Here is a 20423-nt window from a genome sequence, read left to right as displayed (position 1 = left end):
CCTGCACAGTCATCAGTATGGCTTCAGATCACAGTGAAGCAGGGAGAGCTCTACCTTACACATGGTGCACAAAGGCCTCATGAATGCAGATGAACATGAACCCTGCCTCCTGATACTACTAGACCCCTCAGCTGCCTTCAAATACTGTTGACCATCCCACCCTTATATGCACCCTGGAATGTTGAATAGGGTTCCCTGGCACTGCTCATCACTGGTTTGACATATCCTTCTACCTTTTAATACAACATAGGTTTATTCACACAGTCACCTCCAGATCCTGAAAGACCCATGTCATCTGCAAAGTCCCCCAGGGTTGCATGCAGTCCCCTGTCATCCTCAGCCTGTACATGGAGCCACTTCATTGCAGAGCACAACGTCCTCAACTCCTCCCAATCTGGCTTCAGGAAAAACCACAGTACGGAAACTGCCCTCCTCGCTGCAACATACGACATCCGCACCCTACTGGACAGAGGAGAAACAGTAGGCCTCATCTTCCTCGACCTCTCAGCGACATTCAACACAGTCTCCCACCGCACACTAATACGCCGACTTCACGACGCAGGAATCCAGAACAAGGCCCTCGACTGGATCAGCTCCTTCCTCTCTGGCAGAATGCAGAGGGTCAGACTCCCCCCTTTCCTCTCGGACCCTACACCAACCACATACGGAGTCCCTCAGGTGTCCTCCCTCAGCCCAACGCTCTTCAACATCTACATGACTCTGCTTGCCCCCATCGTCAAAACCTATGGACTCAACATTGCGTCAGACGCAGATAACACCCAACTCATCCTCTCCCTATCCAACGAACTCAACGCCGCCAGACACAACTTTTGAGAAGGCCTGGAAGCTGTTGCCAAGTAGATGAAAAACAGCTGCCTACAACTAAACACCAACAAGATGGAAGCACTCATTATGGACCCAAACCCCAATGCCTGAAATGACACCTGATGGCACCCCGCCCTTGAGAAACTCGCCCTCCCCCATGGACCACGCATGCAACCTGGGAATCATCATGGACTCCAAGCTCAAAATGGACCACCATATCAACTCAGTCTTGTCCTCCTGCTTCCACACCCTCTGCCTCCTACATTAGACCTTCAAATGCACCCCCATTGAACACAGAAAGACCGTCACTCACACCCAGGTCACCAGCAGACTAGACTACGGCAACGCACTCTATGCCGGAATAAACAAAACCTTCACCCGCAAGCTACAGAACATCCAGAATTCCACCGCAAGCCTTGTCTTCAACCTGCCAAAACACTGCCAAATCTCTCAGCACCTGCGCATACTGCACTGGCTCCCCATCAAGGTTAGAGTCACCTTTAAGATGCTCATCCACGCACACAAGACCCTCCATGACACCGGACCAACATACTTGAAAAGCTGACTCAAATTCCACTCACCCCTAAGGACCCTATGATCAGCACAGCTCTCCTACACCGTGGTCCCACGCACCACAAAAACCAGATGAGGAGGCAACCAAGGCCTGGAACACCCTTCCACTCCACCTCAGACAGACAGCATTGCTTCCCATCTTCGTAAGAGACCTCAAGACCTGGCTCTTTGACCTACTCCCCCCTTGATGGTCTGGTGCCTGCAAACTCCCAGTGCCTTAAGACCCTTACGGGTGAATAGTTGCGCTTAATAAATGCCTGATTGATTGATTGATTCATTGATTGATTCATTGATTGATTCATTGATTGACTTGGTGATCTACTCACAGATATCAAGGTTTACCATTACACTGATAATACAAATATCTACTTGAAAGTTTACTCTGCTTCAGACATTCAATGTCTCAAACATTGCCTACCTATCTTCCAGACCCGGATGTCCCATGTTGACCTGAAGCTCAACTCAAGCAAGACAGAATTTCTGTTATTTACCTAGAACAGCAAACTAGAGACAGTACACCCCTGGCTCAATGATATAAACCTTGACGGCCTCAAACCCCAACTTTCACAGAAAGTCATTTGGATTCACCATGGACACACAACTCACTCTCAAGCAAACAATTTCTAAAAAAACAAAAATGGCCCTGTACCAACTCTCTCTTCCAAAGTAATTGAAGTCATTTATTCCAGAAAGCATCTTGAGAACTGCTGATGTAAGACCTCATACTCTCACATATGAATGGTTGTAACACCCTTCTGCATTGCACCCCAGATTCCACACTGGTACCACTTAACGGCATCCTACTTTCCTCAGCACTTCTCATCCAAGGCCTGAAGAACATGATTAAATCACCTCCCTCCTGACATACCTTTATTATCTCCCATTTCCATCTTTTAACATCTTCAAAACTAGCTGCATCATTTACAAAACCATTACAACTAGAACCACTGCTTATCTTGAAGACACACTCACATTCTTTGGTGAGCATCTTCTTACCCACAGCATCGGACACCTTCAGACGGCATACGTAGAAGTGTAAAAAATTAAAAAACAAGATGTCATAGCTTTTTTATCTATACACCCAGGATCTCTAATAACATCCCAGAAATGCCCCAACGCTGCTTCAATTTAGGAAAGGGTTGATGGCACACCAATTTAAAGAACAAAATCATAAGGCATTAATACTTCACAAACCAGCTATCGCTCCTTTCACTCATTGATTTATGTTCTCATTTACCCAGTGCAGTTCTCTGCTGCCTTTTGGACAGGTTCACCATATAAAAATACAAAATACATTCATGCATAAATACATGGAAGTTAGGTCCACCAAAACTAATATTGATTTTTTCAACAACATGACATCATTATGTGATTTTGATTTCACTCAACAATGCAAATGCTAGCAAATCAAAATTAAGACTTTTGAAAACATTTGTTCTTACAGCTATGTTTTCAGAAAGTAAAATCAGAGATATACATCTTATTCCTTTTTTATTTCAAACATATTGTGAAAATGTAGTATGACGGAAAATGAAGCTGAGTATTGTTTAGCGAAAAAGAACTGGGTTGGATTAAGTTGTATAGAAATGCAATTCCGCTTAGGGAACGGGGGTCCTATTTACAAACATTTTAATTTTCAGGCTCTGTGACTAATTACTATTTGCATTGATATATCTCCCAGAGATGTGATTAGGGACCAGTGCCCACATGCATAATTGAGAATTGCATTTGCAAATGGTGTGAATCGCAATTTTTGGCCGTTTGCAAGTGCAATTCTCAAATTTGGGATGCATCATGCTTTTCGACATTTTAGGAATCGCAACCATGTTGCAAATAAAAATGCGATTTTTTGATGCATATCAATTTGCGATTTCCTAATTGCGATACCTTAATTTTCGCAATTAAGAAATCGCAAATGCTAACTTTGATGCATCTGGCCGCAGGTCTACTAAGAACTGAATCACAAAAAGTGGTCTCAAATTGCACACTAGCTTTTTGCTAATTATTTCAGATTTTGTGATCTGAACTATGTCTTAATAGGTCAGTTTGCAAAAGGATTCTTCGGCGTGGGTTGCAATTTGAACTACCTCATCGATATTCATGAGGTAGGCTGCAAATTGTGAGTGACTCCAATTGGTTGCCATAGGAGGGATGGTGTCATGCTGGAGTCATTTATAAAACGCAGCCCTTTTGCTTAAAGGAAATAGATCTGCATTTGAGAAAAAAACTTATTTGTGAATGTCTAATCACCTCTTTTGAGGAGTTGGTAACCTATTAATTGTATGCAACTAAAACTGTGGTCAATAAACCATTGCTGCATAGCATTATGAATCAGAATTTAGAAGGGAAGCCTTAAACATGCCTCTTCCAAATTGTGATTCTTAATGCATTGCTAAACCCCTTTTGCAATTGGATAACCAGTTACCAAAACCAAAAATGGGTTTAGTACATTTGTAAAAGCCCTTAAGTGGTTGGAAATCCTATGATTCAATGAATCATAGGCTTTGCAGCATCAAAAAAAGTTTTGCACATCTGGCCCTAAATCTCTATATTGACATGCATTTGAAAATGTGTATACAGACATCACTGAAAAATAATTTTAACTCAGTACAAAAGCTGTCTAGTTTTCAACTTTAAGTACTATTTTGGAAGAAATATGAGTAAAACTGTGCATATTTATTTATTTATAAAGTTTTATATAGCACAAGCATGACCCTCGCTGGTATCAGACAGCTATAAAATGTTCAAGGTGACATGTAAGATAATAAAAATATCACTCAAGGAAGGACATGGTATGGGAGTATCCAATAGAGAGAACACCTCAGGACCCAGAAGGACAGCGACATCATCAATGAGGGCCATGGTATGGGAGAATTACCTAGAAAGACACTTCAGGTCCTAAATGGACAAACTTGTCCTGGAATATAAATCATGCGTCCTATGGCAGAAATATGTTCATCAGTATTCTTTTGACTTTTTTCTTGAATGACGCAGTGGAGAGGTTCTTTCTATTTTCATGAGGAAGTGTGTTCCAGATTCTCAGGGCCATATCTGAGAATGCTTGGTTATATGTTTTCTTTTTATAAAATGTTTCTCGTTTCGGTAGTAGGGAACTAGTGTTTTTATATGTTATGGCGCCAATAACTAGCTGCTAGAATGCCATAGACCCAAGGTTTGGAGTATTTTGAATTATATTCTTTTTAGCTGTAGGAGAGCCATTGAGTCTAAAATATTCATCATGGAGTTGTTATAGTGGTTAGTGAGGTTGAGGATATCAATCATATCCAAGGGAGGTAGCAAGATGTATTGCTGGGGGGTGTCAAATCATTCCACTTAATACTCTGCATGTTTCTTTTCCCTTGTGTTTTTTTTTGTTGTCTTCACTGCTTCTGTGATGAGGAAATTGATGCAGTACTGATCTGTCCAGTCACAGGGGATGATAGAGTCCAGTTGGATGTGTATGACTGTCATAAAATTGAGTCAGATTGAGGCCAGTGAGGAAGGATTTAAGGCTGTTGACTGCTGGGTTATTTGGGTCATTCCAGCGAAGGTTGAAATCTCTGAGGATGATATGGGGGCTGTGTTCTCATGCACTGGTTGAGATGGTTTCCATCATTTGTTCTATAAATGTGATGTAATCACCCAGTAACTGGTAGACTTGTAGTTTGTGCAGTGGAATACCTATGAATGCCAATTCATGGGTATTCACATGAGCATATGTCCATTTTGTGTGACTGTTTCATTGCAAGTGTACTTCAGTGTAGGCAAGCGATACCTACACCGGTCTGCTTGGTCTATCTAATCAAGTTATGTTTTGATTAGGTGGGACTAGTAGGTTAAGGGTAGGTGTGGAGACATCATTTAGCCATGTTTCAGTCAGGATAAGTATGTACAGCTCATGAGTAAGGATGTGGTCCGCAATGTCTGCAACATGTTTCATTGTCAAACTGCAATGGAGTAGCATGCATTTCAGAAGTGGTTTGGTCAGAGGATGACTGAGTGATGGGCACTTGTTAAAGGTTTGATTTGTTTATGGCTCTGTGATTGTGTCTTGCATCTCTGTGTGAGTTAGTGGAACTGTTTTGGATTTGGGCCACATTGACCTTGTTTGAGGATAAGTCGAATTATGTGAGAGGAGGAGGGAGTGAATGTCCCTGTTAAAAAGGGGATCCTTCAGACTGAGGGGCTGCAAGTAGTCGGGGGGGATGCCACGATAGTTGCAATCTCAATGTTTGTGAGGTGTAATTTAGGTCTAGTGCTGTACTTAATATCTTGGGAGTGATTGTGCCTATTCCTCTGAGGAGATATTATTGTAAATTAACAGCGATTAGATTAAGCATTAGCAGAAGACATCCTGTATTTAGAGATTATCTTGTCCGTTTATGGAATCCATTTTGTATTTCTGTCGGCCATTTTGTTTGCCATGTGCTCACCATGTGCTCTGTCCTACCTTCCTATTAACTGTTCTTGAAATCTGCCTAGAGACGAGATATATTTATCCTCCTTTGCTTTGCACATGCCCAGTAGAGCTTACAGCTGTTCCTAACTTGTAACTGTCAAGATGTGTCCACCAGAATTAGCTTACTGTCAGCCCTTCCCACTTGTTGCTAGCGCACTCTCTGTATGGCCTTAAATGTATTTCAAACCAACACTCTGTGCCTTGTACTGCCTTCATTTCAGCCCCTGTGTGGGTATAAAAGGACCAAGATCCTTCTAGTCAGTGTGCTTCTTCATACACTAACGAAGGGTGTTGTATGGTTGTGGTTCTACCTCATGAGGTTTAATAAGTACTTTGTTTTCTATTCAAGTTTCTGTGCCAACTTCTTACTATTGGTCTGAGGACTCTGAGCAAAGAAGGGCGAATCCCTTGCACTGGCAGGCCTTGCTGAGTCTTGCTATGACAATATGTTGTTCCCTCTGTTGTTCGCCAACTTTGAGGTGATGCTTATAAGGCTTTTTAGATCTGCCTGTAGTAATAGCAGATGCAAAATGAACAGATGATGGACAGAATGCTGAATTAATCAAACATTCACCCCCACTCTCAGATCCATCAATTTGTTTGCACTTCACACCATTCCAGTTTACACCCAGCTTTATGCAAATCAGTCTTGACCCTGTTACCATGGGATAAGTCCAGCCTGAACAGCCAAGCGAGGTCCTGGACCACAAACAAGCATCGTAGGACTGGTTTCGAGGTAACACCCCTCGACAGCCAGGCTAGCTTGAATCTGATGGTGCAGGGAGCAGGGGACTCACGCCTGGACATACCCTTACCACTTAGGTCAAGAAATGCAAAAGGAACAAATGATGGAGGGATTGCTGAATGAATCAAACATTCACCACCAGTCACAGATCTGGGTTAAATCTATTGTTTCAAAGGTTTCAGCCCTCCGTCCATTATCTCCTTTTGTTTGCTTTCTTCACCCTATGTTGGCAAAAACTACTGAAGGTATTCACACAACATCACAAAACTCACAATCTGCAGACTAACATATAGTTCCCTTCCAATGCATGGGGTTTTGCTCTTTGGGACATCCCGTTTTTCTCAGCCCCCATTTGACATATCACCCAGAAACATTCCATGCACAGCCTAGTCAAAAGGTAGCACCTTTCCCAAACGTTTCAAGGAGATTAGTCAAACGGTGCCAAAGTTATTAGCAACTCAAAAACACTTTTCAAAGGAAACAGCTGACCTAATGGCTGATGCCACTAGCTAATATTTATATTGCATAATTTTTATTAGCTTTACATTATCTTCTATGTTTTTTGTTAAGTCTCTGATTTATATGGAATAATTTTGCAGTACCAGGGGTAGCACATGTGTGGTGCTGGACTTATTTCAGCTCTGAGCTGGAGTAATTTACAATAGTTTTGGATCCATTTTTGGCTGTAGCAAGTTTAGAAGGGTTTGTGAATATCAATGGACTTACTCTTATTTGGGTGGATGCGATGCATCGGCAAAGAAATCGTTGCAGCTGCTGCCCCTGGCTCGAGAAATCACTGCACGCCGCATTGAGTGCACTGATCTCCGAAGTCCGTGATCAACGCACTGATTCTGAGGCAGACCCTGCTGTGCAGCTGCAAGAACCCACGCATTGTCCCAGATCGTTGCATCGCGACGCCAAGTCTGTCGCATCATTGGGGGACACAGTAAGAAACTGACACAGCACCTCACCACGCTGTAAGAAACTGACGCATCACTTCCTTTCCAGTAAGGAACCAATGCATATCCTCCTCTGTGCAGCAGTAAGGAAATGATGCATCACCTCCCCCGGAGCAAGGAGCCAATGCATCAACTTCCCTGAGTGTAAGGAACCAACGCATCATCTTCCCTGCGACCCTTTATGTTTGTGTGCACAACGCATTGAAGGTACTTTGTGTGAAAAGTGTTGCATCTACAATTTGCTTTGAACTGAACTATATCTACCATTTCAAAGTCTTATTTTTATTACTGTATTGTGGATTTTTGTCATTTTGGTTTCGATAAAGATTACTTATTTTATAAACTGGTGTGGTGTCCATTTGTATTGTTTTCACTGTATTATTACACAAATGCTTTACATATTGCCTCTGAGATAAGCCTGTCTGCTTTTGCCAAGCTATCAAGGGGGTGAGCAGGGCTTATTTTAGAAGGGTATCCCCCCTACCCTGACAAGAAGCAAGGGTCCCTATGTGGACAAAGGTACCTGCTCTGCCAACTAGAGACCACTATTTCTAACACAGGTTGATTGTATGTCACTGTTATTCCATGGTGCCTGGTTTAGATTCAGCTGTATTGTCTGTTTATTCTCCTGAGTGGCAGAGGTAAGGACTCCATCACAGTGTGGGAGAAAGGCTACCACATTTAGCTTTTGCTTGTGTTGTGGCAGGGATTTATACCCAGAGTTGACTTTAACCAGCACATTGAGAGAAACACAAGGTAGAAACATCTCTGTGGCCAAGGCTTATTTGTCCCTCCTGAGTCACCCATTTTGACCCATAGCTTTATTCTCCTGTGACCTCCCTCATGTATTGCTCTCACAGGGACTCAACTAATGTGACTATGCCATAAATCCACTCTAATGTCGCCAACTCTCTTCAATCTAGCCACTTTTTGGTGCCACCTGCTCAATCCCGCATGGACTGAAAGTGTTCCAGGAAAATCTTTCAGCTCCATCGTGGTCAATCACAGAAGCTGAAGTACCCCATTTTGTCTCATTTTGACCCCATTTTGACCCCATTTTTACCCATAGCTCATTCTCTTGTGACCTCCCTCATGTATTTCTCTCACAGGGACTCAACTAATGTGACTATGCCATAAATCCACTCTAATGTCGCTGACTCTCTTCAATCTAGCCACTTTTTGGTGCCACCAGCTAATTCCCGCATGGACTGAATGTGTTCCAGGAAAATCTTTCAGCCCCATCGTGGTCAATCACAGAAGTTGAAGTACTTAGTGCACCTGTTACCTTAAATCCGATTACAACAATTTTATCTGCGTTCTAATCATGTGTTGGTGGACCTGACAAAAGAGAGGTTAGAGGCTCCAACTCCATGTCTGCTGCCTTTCACTGGTCTTCAAATGGGACAGGGGAATGTAAATATAAATAGGACAGTTGTCTTTTTGGCAGATTTCTTTTTACAACCTTCCTTCACGTCAAATCTTTGGTGATGAAGTCCATAAGTAGTCAATAAAGTTGATAATTCTAAAGGGGGTTCTTCAAAGAAATTTAAATACTTTGTGTAGATAATATCCATGCAATTCTTGATTTAGTTTGCCTATTTTTTTAATAAATATATCATATCCATCCAAAATTAAAGGTCAAAGTCTGTACAAGAAGTTGGGAGAATCCATCCTTGGTTAGAAATAGGGTGTGAACATTTTGAAGAATAATGTTTTCAGTTCGACTGGAGTACAGTGCTAATATGTGTGACTGATATGAACCTTCTACTGCCACAGATCACAATTTCTTCTGTGTGGAACCAATATCCGATACAGACTCAGGAGAAGGTGCATGTTGCCAACTGCACAGTTCCAGTTGTCAGAATTAATAGAGCTAGGCTTTAGTCCAAACTAACAGTAGGTATAACAACTTGTGCAGTTGGATAATTTAGTATAACTGATTAAAACACTTTTCAAAAATATTGGCGCTGGAGCAGTTGGAATACTCCTCTAATTTGTAAAACGAAGTAGTCTCAGAAATTAGATATGTATTTATTTTTTAGCCCCACACTCTAGCCGAGTTGAACGAGCACCACATGGTTATAGGCCATGGAAAAGACATTTCACAAAACTGAGACCGGTGCATTCCACTTTCTTGGTGGAAGTATTCAATAGCAAATGTTCAAATAAATAATTAACAACATGACCAAACAGACTAGTATCTCCTCCACTTTACGGCTGGCATATTTTAGCAATACCTATGGATTAACTAGGAAATTCCTTGTGCAAATTATTAATAATTCATCTTCTGCATGCACAAATGTGATAGAGGATGGGGATAAACTATGGACAGCAGAGTTAAACGTGTGCTTGAGGTCTTCCCACACCCACGTCACGCAACCTTGTTTTAAGGGTCACCAACAAACAATAGGAACCACACGTTTCTTTACTGGGAGAGAAGATCCATTTGGCAGCCAATCTACCAAGTCTAAGCTGACTGTGTTTACCGAGTGGAACTTGCATTATTACCAAAATACAGTAAAATATTATTTTGTTAAATATCTAATCAACTCTCTGATTACAGAGGGAATATAGGGGCACATGCATCAACATAAGGAATTGCGATTCCTTAATAGTTATTTTTTAGAAATTGCTATTTAGAAATCGCTATTCCTTATGCATGTAGGAATCGCTAAAAAAATGTGATTCCTACATATTCCTCAATTTCAAATTCCAATGCGATTCACAATTAAGGAATAGCTTCCCATTCATTTCTATGGGCCTAGAGGCCCATAGGAATGAATAGGAATTGCATGTGCACTTTGCAAGTACCAAATAGGTACTCGGAAATTGTGCATGCAATTTCAAAGGCGCAAGTGTGCAATATGGACACCCTGTTGCGCATTGAAATTGCTATGTGACCACATGTTGCACACACACATGCCCCAAGGGCATGTGTGTGTGGGTGTTAGACCTGGCATCATTGGCCTGAGTCTCCCTTCCATTTTGAGGGATTGACTCCTCTGTTTGGATATGTTTTTGCTGCGTATATGCTTTGGGCACTTTGCCACTGCTATTCAGTGCCACAGTGCAAGTGCTCCCTATGTTAAATTGATGTACTGATTCGTGATTCCCGGATTGGGTTATTCGATTTACCTGTGAGCCCCTAGTACAGTGCACCATGTGTGCCCAGGGCTTGTAAATCAAATGCTGCTGGTGGACTTGCAGCACTGGTTATGCCACCCACAGAAGCAGCTTGTAAAGTGTGTCTCAGGCCTGCCATTGCAAGGCCTGTGTGCAGTCTAGTACTGCCATGTCTACTTGGCAAGTGCACCCACTTGCCAGTCCCTAAACCTTCCATTTGCTTCATATTGGACACCCCAATGGAAGGCCCAAGGGCAAGTAAGTATAAGGTAGGACATGCTCTGGTGTGTGTAGCATGTCCTAGTAGTGAACTACAGCAATTTTCGTGTTTCACTATTGAAGGCTACCTGTTCTCCATAGGCTAGAATGGGCAGTTAGATTATTACATTCTTATGATCCTAACTGACTCGGGGAACGTGGTAGAAATTCGAATTTAGTATGCCTGAACTCAGAAGAATAATAAAATACATATTTTAGTAAAGTTGGTTTTAATATCCTGTGTTTGAAAATACCACTTTTAGAAGTAGGTATTTTCTTGCCTAACTGTCCAGGCCTGCCTCTGCTAGGTTGTGTATTCCTTGTCTGGATGTGAGTGACAGGGCTGGGGGATTCCAGGAGACAGGCTGGGGCAGCCCAGTTGTGAATAGAGAGATCTGCATGTAGATGGGAGGGAGGAATTGCACCTGGGACCTGAATAGGGCTAGGCCTTCCCTCTGCAATGCTGGCTCCACCTCCTGTGGCTTGTCTGATGTCTCTGCCCTGCACTGTGAAAGGAGAGAAGGAATCATGTCAACAAAGTGCTCCAGAGCTGTGCCTTCCCTCCCCTGTGCTGGCTCCACCTCCTGTGGGGCGGCTGATGTCTCTGCCCTGCACAGTGAAAGGAAGGAAGGAGTCATGTAAACAAAGTGCTCAGGAACTGGTTTGGACTAGGCACAGGCCTCTCTGCTTTCAGAGAACAAAGGATTTTGGGGAATGAATATTGGGATCCAGTCCCAAAAACTAGAGATCACTTCTGGAACAAGAAACCTTTTGCCAAGGAGAAGAACCAAGGAAGCTGCAGGAGTTTTACTGCCCCTCTGACAGTGTGCTGTTTGCTGGGTTGGCCTGCAGTGGTTGCTTCATTGCCAAGGATAGAAGAAGTAACTTTTAACGACTTTCATCATCTACAGAATATTCTCCAAGGGCTTGAACTGTGCTTGCCTCCTGCTGAAGTCTCAGGGACAAAAGACTTCATCTCCAGCTCCCCCAGTGAAGTTCCTTGCCGAGAATTCTATCTACAGACATTTGCGTGTCTCTGGGAGCTGGAAGCGCAACGCATCCAGAGGAAGCGTGTTGCTGCCACAGATGAAATCGTCTCATTGCTGGAGATGCGGGCCTTCGCCGCATCTCCCTGGAAGTGTGTGTTCATCGAAGCTGCCTGCTGTCGCATCACCGGAGAAGCATGATGCCATCGAGAGAGTCGCCATCGCATCACCGGAGAAGCGTGTCGTAGGGCCTGTCGAGGCTCCAAAGTACAGGGTTGTCGCAAGGCTGTAAGAGCGCCTAAACATCATCATTGCAGCGTCATTGCATTGTTGCATCAAGGTCGCCATCTTCTCGCATCGCAACCGGATCATTGCATCGCATCAAGGCACCATATTGCGCATCACAACGGGCCCGCAGGCCGAGAATCTACGCATCACCTCCGCACCGGTAAGGATTACGACGCATCCCCTACTGTACGCATGCATTGAGGCACAACGCATCATTTTCCCCGGATCACGGAACCAACGTATCGCCCCTGTTGCGAGCCATTGGTTTACTTTGCTTTACGCATCCAGGTACTTTGTTGCATCTATCACCAACTAAGTAACTTTTATCATCTTTGAAGCAATCTTAAGTGTAGTATTATGGATTGTTGTCGTTTGTGGTCTTGTGTTTAGGTCTATATAAAGAATACGTATTTTTATAAAACCTTGTTGTGTCCATCTGTACTGTTTTCACTGTATTGCTGTGTATATTCACAAATGCTTAACACACTGCCTCTGAGATAAGCATATCTGCTTGTGCCAAGCTACCAAGGGGGTGAGCAGGGGTTATTAAGGAGTGTAATCAGCTTATCCTGACTTAGAAGTAAGGTCCCTATTTGGACAAAGATGAATACCATTGCCAACTAGAGACCCCCAGATCTAACAGTGGGTAACATGGAACTTTGAAAAATTCACTTTAGTGCATTTTTCAAAGTTTTCGCAAATTACCATCAAATTTAAATTGGTGGTAATTTGAGATCACTAATAGCGAAATCACAATTTAAAATGCATCATGCATTGCATTTAGGGAATCACACTTTGCAGTTCCCTAAATGCATTCGCATTTTAAGTAATTGCACATTTTGTAATTACTTAAATTGCAAATTTGTATTTGGGTTCATGCATGCCAAATGCAACAAGCATTTGCAATGCAATAGGGCTCGCATTAGTAAAGTTAGAGGTATTAGTATTGTAAGTGACACATTTTTTATTTATGTTTTTGTTTTGAAAATTGCGAAATTATTAACTTTGTCATTTACAATGCCAATAATGTTACCTTTTGCAAACGTGACACCTATAGCATTTGTAATGCAATATGTGTTGTATTTACATGACTTAGATGTATTAATATTAAAAATAACAATGGGTTGCATTTTTTTCAATATTTAATACTTAAATAAAAGTTATTGTAATTTATAATGGCAATAGCTTAAACTTTTGCAAATAACTTTTTGGAAGATTATGTTTAGTGTATTTTATTGTGATGAAAATACAAGAACAGAAGTGAAATATTCACATTGTTTTGTGACATTTGTAATAAAGTTTGAAACATTGAGAACACATATTTGAATCAGTTGTTGTTGAATGGTTGCACAGATTGATGCTGTGGTTTCTCTGAATGATGTTGTGGTGGCGACGAGTGATGCTGTGGTGTTCAGTGATGCTCTGGTAGCGCATAGTGATGTTGTGGTGCCCCTGAGTGATGCTGTGGTGATGCGATGGATAGTAAGGGTGATAGATAGAGGGAGGGCGAAAGATAGATAGAGGGAGGATGAGAGATAGAGGCAGGGTGAGAGATGGAGGCAGGGCAAGAGGGCGAGGGATGGAGTGTGGGCGAGAGATGGAGTGTGGGCAAGGGATGGAGTGTGGGCAAGGGATGGAGTGTGGGCGAGGGATGGAGTGTGGTCCGGGTGAGGGATGGAGTGCGGGGCGGGGGAGGGATGGAGTGGGGGACGGGGGAGGGATGGATGGAGTCAGGTGATTGGATGGAGTGCGGGGATGGATGGATGGATGGATGGATGGATGGATGGAGTGGGGGGATGGATGGATGGAGTTGGATGGATGGATGGATGGAGTGGGATGGATGGAGTGGGGGGATGGATGGATGGGTGAAAGGATGGATTGGGGGATGGATGGATGGATGGAGTGGGGGGATGGATGGATGGATGGATGGAGTGGGGGGATGGATGGATGGATGGATAGATGGAGTAGGGGATGGATGGATGGTGGATGGAGTGGGGGGATGGATGGATGGAGTGGGGGGATGGATGGATGGATGAAGTGGGGGATGGATGGATGGAGTGGGATGGATGGAGATGGATGGATGAAGTGGGGTGGATGGATGATGGATGGATGGAGTGGGGTGGATGGATGGATGGATGGATGGAGTGGGGTGGATGGATGGATGGATGGAGTGGGGGGATGGTTGGATGGAGTGGGCCGGATGATTGGGTGGAGTGGGATGGATGGATGCAATAGGGCTCACATTAGTAAAGTTAGAGGTATTAATATTGTAAGTGACACAATTTTTATTTATGTTTTTGATTTGAAAATAGCGAAATTTATAACTTTGTCATTTACAATGCCAATAGTGTTAACTTTTGCAAACGTGACACCTATAGCATTTGTAATGCAATATGTGTTGTATTTACATGACTTAGATGTATTAATATTAAAAATAACAATGAGTTGTGTTTTTTTCAATATGTAATACTTAAATAAAAGTTATTGTAATTTATAATGGCAGCAGCTTAAACTTTTGCAAATAACTTTTTGGAAGATCATGTTTAGTGTATTTTATTGTGATGAAAATACAAGAACAGAAGTGCAATATTAACATTTTTTTGTGACATTTGTAATAAAGTTTGAAACATTGAGAGAACATATTTGAATCAGTTGTTGTTGAATGGTTGCACAGATTGATGCTGTGGTGGCTCTGAATGATGTTGTGGCGGCGACGAGTGATGCTGTGGCTTTCAGTGATGCTCTGGTACATTGGGATGTTGTGGTGCCCCTGAGTGATGCTGTGGTGATGCGATTGATAGTGAGGGCGATAGATAGAAGGAGGGCGAAAGATAGATAGAGGGAGGGCGAGAGATAGAGGCAGGGTGAGAGATAGAGGCAGGGAAAGAGGGCGAGGGATGGAGTGTGGGCGAGGGATGGATCGATGGATGGATGGATGGATGAATCGAGTAGGGGGATGGATGGATGGAGTGGGGGGATGGATGGATGGAGTGGGGGGATGGATGGATGGATGGACGGAGTGGGGGATGGATGGATTGAGTGGGGGGATGGATGGAGTGGGGGGATGGATGGATGGATGGATGGAGAGGGGGGTGGATGTATGGAGTGGGATGGATGGATGGAGTGCGATCGATGGATGAAGTTGGATGGAAGGATGGATTGGGATGGGCTGAGATGGATGGATGGATGGAGTGGGATGGATGGAGATGGATGGATGGAGTTGGATTGATGAATGGATGGATGGATGGATGGAGTGGGGTGGATGGATGGATGTAGTGGGGGGATGGATGGATGGAGTGGGACGGATGGATGGATGTAGTGGGATGGATGAATGCAATAGGGCTCGCATTAGTAAAGTTAGAGGTATTAGTATTGTAAGTGACACATTTTTTATTTATGTTTTTGTTTTGAAAATAGCGAAATTAATAACTTTGTCATTTACAATGCCTATAGTGTTAACTTTTGCAAACGTGACACCTATAGCATTTGTAATGCAATATGTGTTGTATATACATGACTTAGATGTATTAATATTAAAAATAACAATGAGTTGTATTGTTTTCAATATTTAATACTTAAATAAAAGTTATTGTAATTTATAATGGCAATAGCTTAAACTTTTGCAAATAACTTTTGGGACGATTATGTTTAGTGTATTTTATTGTGATGAAAATAAAAGAACATAAGTGAAATATTAACATGGTTTTGTGACATTTGTAATAAAGTTTGAAACATTGAGAGAACATATTTGAATCAGTTGTTTTTGAATGGTTGCACAGATTGATGCTGTGGTGGCTCTGAATGAAGTTGCGCGGCGATGAGTAATTCTGCGGCTTTCAGTGATGCTCTGGTAGCGCATAGTGATGTTGTGGTGCCCCTGAGTGATGCTGTGGTGATGCAATGGATAGTGAGGGCGATAGATAGATAGAGGGAGGGCAAGAGATAGAGGCAGGGTGAGAGATAGAGGCAGGGCAAGAGAGCGAGGGATGGAGTGTGGGCGAAGGATGGAGTGTGGGCGAGGGATGGAGTGTGGGCGAGGGATGGAGTGTGGGCGAGGGATGGAGGGTGGGTGAGGGATGGAGTGTGGGCGAGGGATGGAGGTGAGCGAGGGATGGAGTGTGGGCGAGGGATGGAGTGTGGTCCGGGTGAGGGATGGAGTGTGGTCTTGGGAGGGATGGAGTGTGGGGCGGGGGAGGGATGGATGTAGTTGGGTGAATGGATGGATGGATGGATGGAATGCGGGGATGGATGGTTTGAGTGCGGGATGGATGGATGGAGTGCAGGGATGGATGGATGGATGGAGTGCACGGATGGATGGATGGAGTGCGGGGATGGATGGATGGAGTGCGGGGGATGGATGGATGGAGTGGGGGGATGGATGGATGGAGTGGGATGGGTGGAGTGGGATGGATGGATGGAGTGGGATGGTGGATGGATGGAGTGGGGGGATGGATGGATGGAGTGGGGGGATGGGGGGATGGATAGATGGAGTGTGGGGATGGATGGATGGATGGATGGATGGATGGATGGAGTGGGAGGATGGGTTGATGGATGGATGCAGTGGGGGGATGGATGGATAGATGGATGGAGTGGGGGGATGGATGGAAGGATGGATAGAGTGGGGGGATGGATGGATGAAGTGGAATGGATGGAGTGGGATGGATGGAGATGGATGGATGGAGGTGGATGTTTGGAGTGGGATGGATGGATGAATGGAGTGGGGGATGGATGGATGGAGTGGGATGGATGGCGTGGGATGGATGGAGTGGGATGGATGGATGGATGGAGTGGGATGGATGGAGATGGATGGATGGAGATGGATGGATGGAGATGGATGGATGGAGTGGGATGGATGGATGGATGGAGTGGGGGATGCACGAATGGAGTGGGGGTGATGGATGGATGGAGTGGGATGGATGGATGGATGGAGTGGGATGTATGGATGGATGGAGTGGGATGGATGGATGGATGGATGGAATTGGGGGATGGATGGATGGATGGATGGAGTGGGGGGATGGATGGATGGATGGATGGATGGAGTGGGGGGATGGATGGAGTGGGATGATGGATGGATGGAGTGGGATGGGTGGAGTGGGATGGATGGAGATGGATGGATGGAGATGGAGATAGATGGATGGAGTGGGATGGATGGAGTGGGATGGATGGAGATGGATGGATGGATGGAGTGGGGTGGATGGATGGATGGAGTGGGGTGGATGGATGGAGTGGGATGGATGGATTGATGGAGTGGAATGGATGGATGGATGGATGGATGGAGTGGGATGGATGGATGGATGGATGGAGTGGGACGGATGGATGGATGGATGGATGGATGGAGTGGGACAGATAGATGGATGGATGGATGGAGTGGGACGGATGGATGGATGGAGTGGGATGGATGGATGGATGGAGTGGGGGGAGTGATGGATGGAGTGGGATGGATGGATGGAGTGGGGGGGTGGATGGATGGATGGTTGGAGTGGGGGATGGATGGATGGATGGATGGATGGAGTGGGGGGATGGATGGATGGAGTGGGATGGATGGAGTGGGATGGATGGATGGAGTGGGGTGGATGGATAGTACAATCAGGGAAGCAGAAGGCAAGAAAACGAGGGCTATCAGGGGAGCAGAAGGCAAGAAAAATCAGGGGAGCAGAAGGCACAAAAAACTAGTACAATCAGAGGAGAAGAAGGCACAACAAATGATTACAATCAGGGGACGTTACTGGAAGGATGCAAACCCCTGCTCTTTCCATAAAATATGCAAAATAGGACGGTAGGCCAATAGTACAAGTTCCAAAGCATACAGGTAATGTAATCTGCAGTAATTGCACGTGGGAGACTTCTTTGCATCCCTGATGCGTGAGAGGCACTGACATATTTGCATGCGTGAATGTTATGAGCTGAAGCGGATGTCACCAGAGTCTCTCTTTGCGGCTGATTACATTTTAGGTGCACCGGAAACCCTGATATGGGAGGAAAAGAGGTGATTTATTTAACTTTAGCGCCTCTGTGAAAACTGCTCAACTTCACTACGGCCGGAATAATGGAAATCTGAGTGCTGTGCTACTGGTGAGCAGCTCGAGGCGCTACAAAAAAATCTGAAACTTACACCCACCATTGAACCCGGTTTATACTGTCAGAAAATAAAATATAACTGCGAAACCCTCTAGATGACACGTTCAGTTCCCAAGTGATTGGATTTGATTTCTATAAACAGCAAGTTTGTAAAACAATGTTTGCTTTCACATGCCCACGCGAGACCCATGCCTTCCCACCGTAAAAAAAAAAAAAATTAAAACTAGGAGGAGTGTTTACAGGATAGAAAGGAGAATTAACGCCGCAGTAAAGCACACGGATAAGATTGCTGTACTGCAGAAAAGAGAACAACGAGTCTGGGAGAAGGCAGAAAAATGGGGACGTGTTTGAGGGTAAGAGGCACGAGGAGTGTTAGGGAAAACGGGAGAGTGTAAGAGGAAATCAAAGATACAGAGGCGGTAGATTCTGAAAAGCCTCCTAAGGGAAATGTGCATGCAACATATAGATGAGAAGAAAAACAAGTTTAAAAAAACGCAATTAGAAAATAGTCACAGAGAGAAATGAAGAAAAAATAAATAAATAAATAAATAAACAAGATTTTGCACTGGTAATAAACAAATGTCTGTTTAGCAACAGTAAAGTCCAGCCTAAAAAACAAGCGTTCATGTGAAGCAGTGGAGGGGGGGAGGAGGGAGAAATGCGAGACAGAAAGTACCGCTGGCCGGCCTTGGGCAGTGAATAATTAGGGGAGGAGAAATGCCCGAGGCCGAGGGTGTGCAGGCTGGGGGAAGCTTCAGAAGCCAGTGGGAGGGAGGCAAATTGCTTTGTTGTGGACGCAGATGATGCCTGTGGGGGAAAAAGCGCATTCTTGTTCACGTGAACTTTTGAAAATCCGCCGATGGTTTGACAATTAATTTGCCTCCTAAAAGTCTCCCCTATCCATTCCTTTGGAATGGTATAGGTGAGCCCTAAAAATACAGGTTGCAAAGGGACAGATTCTACAAATCTGCCCCTTTGCAACCAGTATTTAGAATGATGCATGTGTCCCTAAGTCCATATATATATATTTATGCATGGGTTAATTTCCCAAATGGCACTGCTACACCCTTTAAAGCATGAAAGGGAAAACATTCTTGCACCACTATTTAATGTCTGGCATATAATTTCCAATTTAACATTTATGTTTTCATAAGAGACAGCTCAATTATTGGCAATATAATTATATAAGTATGAGAACATCTTTCTGAAGGTGCACAAGTGAATTCCTAAGTGAAAGGTGGAAACTTAAGGCCTGATTTAAAATTTGGGGGATGGGTTAGTTTGTCACATATATGAAGGATATCCTGTCCACCTTATTACAATTGCATTAGGATATAATGCACTTGTAATATAGCGGACAGGATATATGTCAAATTTGTGATCGAGAAATCCATCTGTCGAACTTTAAATCAGCTGTTTAATACGAGAGTAGACATGGTGTTCTGAAAACATATTTCAGATTTTAAATATAAAGGTTAGCAGTTTCCATAATGCTAAACACTGCATTTTACCAAAGTTAAAAAATCTGAGAAACCAAATTGAGTGTCTGTTCATAATCTAAAATGCATGTTTCCACCTAAACTGTTTGTGGGTGAGGAGAACTGTAAGAAATTGGGTTTTTAGTTAAGGGTGATGAAAGCCCCACTGAGGAAACAACCACAATCCTTGCTAGGGTGAACCACAACAGTCACTAAATCAACCTGTGCTTAACCCTATGGTAGCTTAGCACAAAAGCAGTCCGGCTTAACTTAGAGGCAATGTGTAAAGTATTTATGCAGCACACAAACAGTAATAAAGTGAAAACACAAGACAAGTAAAATCCCAAGCCAGTTTAGTATGATAGAGGACATTTATGTACATAGAATACATACATAAAATGACTCCAGAACGAAGCGCCACTCTGTGCAATCCGGTCGTACTAAACGGGAACTTCACAAGTTATGCAGTAAATGAGGCAGGTGGTTCTACTGTAGTAAAAAAAAAGTTACATTTGCTAGAGTTCAACAATAGTTCATGTAACAGATTTTATAGAACGGTGAATTGGTTTTTAGGAGAATAGTGAAAAGAAATTAATTTGTATGCAATTCAGCAAAACGCCTTACATATAAGAAGTCATTGATAAGTAGTAA

At 43.5% G+C, this 20423-nt stretch overlaps 1 protein-coding gene across 1 annotated transcript in view; it reads right to left on the bottom strand.

Annotated features, from left to right (window-relative positions):
• Positions 1 to 20423, bottom strand: part of MYT1L (myelin transcription factor 1 like) — a 1231183-nt gene that overhangs the window by 548342 nt on the left and 662418 nt on the right. The window lies entirely within an intron of this gene.

Source organism: Lissotriton vulgaris, chromosome 6 (assembly GCF_964263255.1).
Source record: "Lissotriton vulgaris chromosome 6, aLisVul1.2, whole genome shotgun sequence".
NCBI lineage: Eukaryota > Metazoa > Chordata > Amphibia > Caudata > Salamandridae > Lissotriton > Lissotriton vulgaris.
The sequence above is the reverse complement of the archived record's forward strand: the minus strand, read 5'-3'. Positions and strand labels throughout refer to the sequence as shown.